The 8,708-nt window shown below is 36.2% G+C and overlaps 1 pseudogene; it reads right to left on the reverse strand.

Annotated features, from left to right (window-relative positions):
• Positions 1 to 1,009, reverse strand: part of LOC143038795 (uncharacterized) — a 1,247-nt pseudogene extending 238 nt beyond the window's left edge.
• Between the last annotated feature and the right edge of the window lie 7,699 nt (positions 1,010 to 8,708).

Raw genomic sequence — 8,708 nt, forward strand, 5'->3', positions numbered from 1 at the left:
AATAATGCCCTCCCGACAACCTACAGTGTGAAGTCCATCATTTTCCTTAAGGACGACCACTAACAGATTTTTAGGATCTGTTGGACCGCAATCGATATCTGGAACCCTCAGCGTAGCACACTGACCAGCAGACAATGGTTTGAGCAGGCATTTGCCGCGTCTTGTTATCCGTGTTGCTGTCTTGGATTGTCCTAGAGTAGCTGAAACACAGATCTTTTGGAAATTCGTAGCTACTGTTTCTGTCTCTGCATCTGCTTCTGTCACTACCCCTGTCTCTGCTTCTATTTCTGTCTCTGCTCCTGCTACTGCCCCTGTCTCGGCAATTATGGCATTGACAAACTCCCGTCCATTGTCAGACTGTAAAATAGCAGATGCTCCAAATGTCATAAAAATATCTAGCAGATTTGCTGCAACCTCTTCTACTCTTTTTTATGTAAGTGGCCGTAGCACACAAAATTTGCTGAAATAATTTGCATATGTCATGATATACTTGAAGTCTCCATCAGGTAATGTTTGAAAATTAATAAGATCTACCTGGCATCTTGAAAGGATACCATGACTGCGTACTGGTTTTACTACCAAACCCTTTTTAATTTTTCTGGCTTTCTTTTGATGGCAGTGCTCACAGAATGAAATTTAGAGGTAGCATACTTCTTGTGTGATGTTTGACCATTTCTTTTTCACTTCCATAATTGTTTTTTTACCACCTCCATGGCCAATTGCTTCATGGGCTGTTTTAACAATACCAAACACTTCTTCGAGAGATGCCACAAACTTGAACACATGTTCATTTTTATCTTTTCAAAATGAGTCGGTCAGCATTGCCAACACGCAGGACTTCATAGCGTTTCTTGAGGTTATAGTCAAATGCATAATGAGCTCCATAAGAATTTATTCTTAGCAAATTCTGGATGTACTTATCACGTTGGATGGTGGGCTGGATGACTGCATTCTAAGCCTTGCCTTCCAGTGTTTGAAGCAGCTTACGTTTAAAAGCAGCTTGATCCATAGTGCATGAACACAAACTGAAACAAACAAGATAAAGAAAATACCTAGTCTGGAAATAGGACAGTGATTAGTTATTCAATTCATATTAGATAATGGCAAGCAGTAAAAGAAATAAGCATTTTAAGAACAATAAGAACAATGAGAGCGACTTGGGCACCAGAGCACACACCTGATCTCTGCTGTTATGGCTGCCAGACTACCGGCCAGCCGGCTCAGCGCCGCGACCGGCCATTGGCTAAAACACACGGACAAACTTCAGCTGGCGCGGCCTCGTCATTCAGTCAACATTAGGCAAAATACCCTTGCCTAATATGAATATATATATATATATATATATATATATATATATATATATATATATCCTGAACCATCGAAGAATTCAGTCAACGTCCTCAAATAGAACTTGTTACTGAAGTTGGTAAGTAGCGAGGTACTTTTACCAACTTTGTGTTACAGAAAAGACAGAGTGAAACCACCCCGTCTAAGAAATAACCAAGAAGTGACTGTAAGACGTGCCGATAAGACCTCAGTATTTGTCCTTATCTGCACCACTTGAAAAGACTGATACCTTCCTAGAGAATAGGACCAAATTCCAATCCATCAAGAAGAATCTTATCCCTGAAATAGTCACTGAAGTTAATAAAAGTATTGACGCTATTGACACAAAGGAGGTACCGAGCTGTGTAAATTATCTGGTGAATGCAAGCCAGGATATTGCTACGGTAATTAAAGAACCTACGAACCTAATAACCCCCTTGAGCCCATAATTAGTCAAACACCTACACCCACGTACAAGTTGGTAAAAAGAAAGTGTATATATATATATATATATATATATATATACATACATATATATATACATATATATATATATATATGTATATATATATATATATATATATATATACGATCTCCTAACCCCATTTATTCAGAACAGATTCAGCCTGTCATCTTCTCATGAGTTCGTGGACCTGGTAAAAGATGCTCTCAGTCGAGGAAAAATAACATCACTGGATGCCACTTCGCTATTCACTAATATTCCCGTTAGCAAAGCTATCGACTTTATCTGTGATAAAGCATACAGAAGTGGACCTGCTCCGGGTCTAGACATACCTGAAAAACACCTGCTCTCTACTCGAGACACGTACTAAGATGTTCCCTTTTCGCTCCCCACGTAGGATACTTTACTAACAAATGGATGGTGTTGCTATGGATTACCCTCCAGTGGTTCTCTTTGCTAATTTTTTTCATAGGCTTATTAGAGAAAATAGTCTTTAGCCAAATTAGCCAACCTGCCATCATCAAGACCTTCAAACCTTGAGGAGAAAGCTCATGGAGATGATGGGGATTGGCTTCATTGTCGAGCATAGTGAAAGTGGGTCCCTTCTCTTCCTAGACGTCCTCCTTAAACAGACTAACTGTTCTGTTTCTTCTAGTGTTTATGTGAAGGACAGCAACTCCGGGCTATGCTTAAGCGGAAAAAGTGAGTTTCATCCACCATCAGTACCATTTCTAGAATAACTCTTACCACTGTTCATCTATGTCGGATACCAAGAATGAGATCGACAGAGTCTACCAACTGCTCATTAATAATGAATAAGTGAAGTCCAAGTTACAATTAGAGGAGTTATTGACACTTGGTACAAAGAAAAATCACATCACTGCCACAGAACAAGAAGAAACTACTCCAGACGAATCACCCTCCACCTTGAAGAAAATGGGACCTAAACATCACTTATGGACCCACAACAGACGCCATCTTGACAGAGAAGCCATATTAAGTGATACGGAAATTGTCGTAGAGTAGATAGACCATCAATCCCTGACCATCTTGGATGCCGTAATTATAAAGACTTGCAGCTTGCAATTAATGTGGAAGTTAATTATTTCGCCCTCCTTCCGACCATGAGACCTACTCGTAGGAGACAATTACCCACAGGAAAAGAGCAACAAGTATAGAGACTACCAACACACAGGCACCCCACGGAGGCTTGGAACAAACACAAGCACCCTACGTAGGCAAAACAATTCATGCCTAAAACGATCAGTTAGGCGCCAGTCAAGCTGAGAAAAGCCAAGCGTGACCTAAGAAAAACTTCTCTCCATACATATGCAAACGTACTCGTATGTTCATCTGCAATCCAAATGAAGAGGTCAAACGATCTGCAAAACGTCTTGGTTAATTCTGTGTTTTATTATATTATTTTTTTTCCTGTGTTAAATTTTGTCAATACATGTTCCCTATGTCCGTTGGAAATTTACTTCTTCCCTTCTACTTTCAACAGAAATCTATTTTCTGAAAGCTAGAAACATTACAAAATAAATTTATTTCCAATTGATTTACTGTAATTTTTAACGGAATATGCTTGAAAAAGAATCTTCTCTCACGCTTTACGTGTATGTATTATATATATGAATATATATATATATATATGGAGGTGAGGTGGCAAAATGAAACGTTAAGGCTAGAGTATGGAGCTTTATTCAGAACCAGACGTTTCGACCTCTTGGGCCTTCCTCAGTGGACTGAATACAGAATAAGAATCAAAGTCCGTCAACAGCTTACATGGTGATCTGACGACCCTGCGTGACCTCACCCCGGTCACGTTGTCCCCCCACACTCGCCGACCGTCAATGTGTGCCGCCTCCAAAGCTTTCCTTTTCTTTTTTCCCATTTTCCTATGTAGAACGTGGGCTTCCTTCCAGTTTGGCAAATGATTTTCTTCATCGATATGAACTACTAGGGCATTTGATGTTCTGTGATGTTTCACATCCCTCTTGTGTTCTTCTAATCTTCTGTCCATGCCGCGTCCTGTCTCACCGATATAAACTTTCTCACAACCTGTACAAGGAATTCTGTAAACAACACTTTTATTTTCTTGCAAAATTTCCGTATTTCTGGTAAACTCACCAATTCTCTTCCCCGCTGATGTTACTAAATTTATTCTGGTGTTCTTTAAAAAATTACTAATTAATGGTGCGTATCTAGAGTTAGGAACTGAAATAAATATTTTGTCCTTGCTGGTGCTGTTATCTGTAGCTGTTGTGCTCCTTTTCATAATTTTGATGGCTTTGTGTTTTAATTTTATAAGAAAGCCCAAAGGATATGTTAATTCTTGGAGGGTTTTAAAGATATGGTTAAGCTCATCCTGTAAAAATTCTTTGCTGCATATCCTTAGGGCTCTTAACATGAATCCGATTATTATCCCTGATTTGACTCTAGTACTGTGAGCTGAATAAAAATGAATGTAATCTTCTTGGTTTGTTGGCTTTCTGTATACTTTGAATTTTATTCCGTTTTCTGTTTTCTTTATTATAGTATCCAAAAAAGGAATTTCGTCGTTTATTTCTTCTTCTAATGTGAATTGTATTTTCTGTTCTATGTTATTTAATTGGCTTAATTTCTGTCTTAAATTGACGAACTCGGGTACCACTATTAGAATGTCATCGACGTAGCGCCACCAATGTGTATCTTTACCCATGAGTTTAATGTAACTGGTACTTTCTAATTCTTCTAAATATAAACATGCCATCACTTGTTTATATTTAGAAGAATTAGAAAGTACCAGTTACATCAAACTCATGGGTAAAGATACACATTGGTGGCGCTACGTCGATGACATTCTAATAGTGGTACCCGAGTTCGTCAATTTAAGACAGAAATTAACCCAATCAAATAACATAGAACAAAAAATACAATAAAAATTTTAGACCAAGAAATTGAAACCATTTATGACACTGGTAATAAATTAAAATATCCAAAACACTTAATTGACGCAGCTCAAAACACAGCAAAGAAATCTTTTTATAGTCTTACTCATAATCAGCAATTTAGTTTCAAGAATATTTTAACCCTCCCTTTTCATAATTTTTTTTTAGTTTAAATCGTACTTTTAATAAATTTGGTGTCCAAGTAGTCTTTAAAAATAACAACACTGTTAAAAAAGGTTGATTAGAAATTCACCTGCTTATAATGAAAGCTGTGTTTATAGTATCCCTTGTAAAAATTTTAACTGTAATTATATTGGACAAACAGGCAAGGATTTGAAATTGAGAGTAAACCAACATAAATATAGCATCAGAACAGGGCAAGTTTCAGGTGGGTTGTCTTTGTATTTGAGGGATTTTAATCATTGCATTGATTGGGATAACACAAAGAAAATTGTCTTAAGTAAGGACATTTAGGAGAGGAATATCATAAAATCATGTTATATAAAAGCTTCACTTGAGAACAACATGAATATGAGTACGGGAATGTATAAATTAGATAACTTTGTAACAAATAAAATTGTTGACAGAAACCGGGTCAAACGTCTGGCAGTACGGAGAGAGTGAGGTCCTTATGTATATATAATGTCACTGCTACCTTACTCTGTACCTTTGAAAATGTCATAAATAGACGAAAACGTTCGGTCACCTTTCATTTTATTTTCCAAGTGGTTTTATTATACATATACATACATACATATATATATATATATATATATATATATATATATATATATGTATGTATATGCAAACACACACACACACACACACACACACACACACACACACACACACACACACACACAGGCTATAACAAGGGTGATGCAAACAAGGTCATCATAATAAAACAACAGGGCAGGACTCGCAGTAATGGGTATAAACTGGACAAATTTAGATTTAAGAAGGAAATAGGCAAGAATTGGTTTACTAATAGGGTGGTCGATGAATGGAATAAACTTAGTAACCATGTAGTAAGCGCTGAAACTATCAGTTGTTTTAAAAAACGATTAGACAACTTTATGGATGGGGATGGCAGGTGGTGATGGATACGGAGCTGCCTAGTGTAGGCCTTATGGTCTTTTGCAGTCTCCTTTATTTCTTATGTTCTTATGTTCTTACACACACACACACACACGCACATATATATATAAACATATATATATATATATATATATATATATATATATATATATATATATATATTAGTAGGAGGCCATGTTGTATACATGATTTCAAGAAGTCTACAGCGACAATGGCGTTGTTGAGCTTATATTGAAGCTTTAATTTGTCTCGTACAACAAGAGAAAACCGCACCAAATGTGTTTTGGACACTTTTTCAGCTATTTGGAACCAGCACAGAAACTTGTTGCACGAGACAAATTAAAGCTTGAATATAAGCTCAACAACGCCATTGTCGCTGTAGACTTCTTGAAATCATATATATATATATATGTATATATATGTATGTATATATGTATATATATATATATATATATATATATGTATATATAAATAAATCACAGAAATGCGTATTGTGAGATTGATTTATGGAGTTACACGGCGGGATAGGTTTAGAAACACCACAATCTGGGAAGCCCTTGACATAGAACCATATTATTGCGCTCATTGAAAGATCACAGCTACGATGGTACGACCATGTGAAGAGAAAGCCTCAAGATGAAGTACATAGGATTTTACAGCGACTCTCAAGGGTCCAAGGCCACTCGGAAGACCGCAGAAAATATGGACGGATAATGTTGACGAGGCTCTTAGAAGAGAACCGGGACTATGAGGAGCGTACATATACATTTTGCAAAAAAAAAAAAAAAAATTAAATAAGAAACGTAGTCCGAGCGTTTTCGTCAATTTAAGACATCATCAAGGGAATACAATATGGGAGATGCAGAGACAATATATATACTACGGAAGTAAAAATATTGTAAAGAACATGGAAAGATGAATCACACAAGCCTGAGAAAATTACCCACAGTCCTCAGCTCACAGATGGCCCAAATGTCCGGTCAGGATAACATCCAACAATTTTCTTTGAAATGAAATTATCAAGCCTGTACATACCTAAACTTAGATTAATATTTTGATCAAAAGTTTGTTTCATGTGGCTTGATTCAATGATGTTCCTTTCGGCAAAGGAATTACAAGAATTTATTTTACTAAAAGGAACATCCTGTAGCTGTGTTAATTTGGTTGTTTAGGGTACATTTAACACATGGAATCTAAGTATCCCAAGTTATTCTATTTGGACTTGTCATACCTCTAAGAGATGTAATAGTTTTCTTATATAACCTTTCTACAACTCGATTGCTCTAAGGATGATTCACTAAAATGTTGACTTTGTGAATCTTGAATAACCTACATAATTCTTCCAAGAGTTTCTTTTTAAATTCAGTTCCATTATCTGAAACTAAGATCTTAGGCGTAGTGAAATTACAGATTATCTGATCATAGATTACTGAAGCAATTCTTTCAGTTTTCTGATTTGGAATCGGTTGTAAAATACAAAATTTTGAATTATAATAGCGACAAATACATATTTACATCCATTTTCAGACATAGGTAACTCCAATGTATCTATATGAACTTTTCCCCAAGATATCTACGGGATGGGATATGATAACATAGGAGCAGGTTTAAGTGTATTTCCTTTCACCTTAGCATATTAAAAAAATCTATATAATCATATATATCTTTCTTTATACCTGGCCAAAAGTATCTAAGTAGTGCTTGTCTATAAGTTTTATCTTTTCCTGGATGTGAACTGCAATCACTATCATGAAGTAACTTCAATATCTTTTGTACAAGAGTTTGTGCTATTATCAACTGATTCACTGGGTCCCTCGAAATATCTTTCCCACTTACAATTGTTTTTCATTACAAAAATCCATTAGTCAAATGAAGTTCCTCTATCATATACCCTTTTGGTAATTTTGGAGGGTTTCCTCTTGGGTTAATCAGATACTGGGCTATTGATTCCCAAGTCCTATCTTCTCTTTTTTCCATTACTATCATTTCCTCATTTAAGGCTACTAGTTCATCTATACTACAGAAATAAGTGATCAACCCTATCGTTGGCTGGCTAATATTTTTAGATAGTGCATCTGCTGCAACATTCTTTCAACCCGGAATATATTCAAACCTAACCTCATAACAATGAAGCACAACAAACGACCTGGCTAGTCTGCCCATAAATTTCTTATGCTTAAATAAGTTCTGAATAGCTGTATGATCAATCCATACTCTGATTGGATATCCAGTATCATATTTCTAATACTTTCTAATGAATATATCACTACTAAGGTTTCTCTTTCTGTTATAGGGTAGTTTCTCTTTGCACTATTACAAAGTCTAGATGTGTAAGCTATCGGTTCCAAAGTTTCATTTCTCTCTTGCATCAATATACCACCTAACACATCAGTACAAAGAATGAACTCTTTATCATAGTCTGAAAATACTAGAACTGGAGAAATAGTACCAGTATTGCTTAAGGCGTTTGTAACAGTTACACTTGGCTTGTCAATTTACACCAAGGGACTCCCAACTGCAATTCTCAATTTGATCACTAGGTCAGTTTGCATTGACGTCATGATTTCTTTAGTCCAATGCCCTTTACTCTTACATCTAAGTACCTCTCCTAAGGGCGTGACTTTATTCCCATGAACCAAATGAATTTTCTCCTCCAACTTTTCTCCAATCAGAAAGACTGTTACAAACACCTTAAGCAATATTGCTTACTCAAGCATTCTCGAAATAAATGCATCACTGGCTTAGTTTACATAATGTTACATCAGCATTATACAGCAATGAAATCAGATCCCTAGCGGTTGTTTGTAAACTTTAGACGGGGAGCAAGATAATGTAACTCCTTCGCCTACTGCTGTTGTTTACCAATCATCCAACTCATAAAAATGAAATTC

Source organism: Oratosquilla oratoria, chromosome 25 (assembly GCF_046742065.1).
Source record: "Oratosquilla oratoria isolate Oo_2021 chromosome 25, ASM4674206v1, whole genome shotgun sequence".
Classification (NCBI taxonomy): domain Eukaryota; kingdom Metazoa; phylum Arthropoda; class Malacostraca; order Stomatopoda; family Squillidae; genus Oratosquilla; species Oratosquilla oratoria.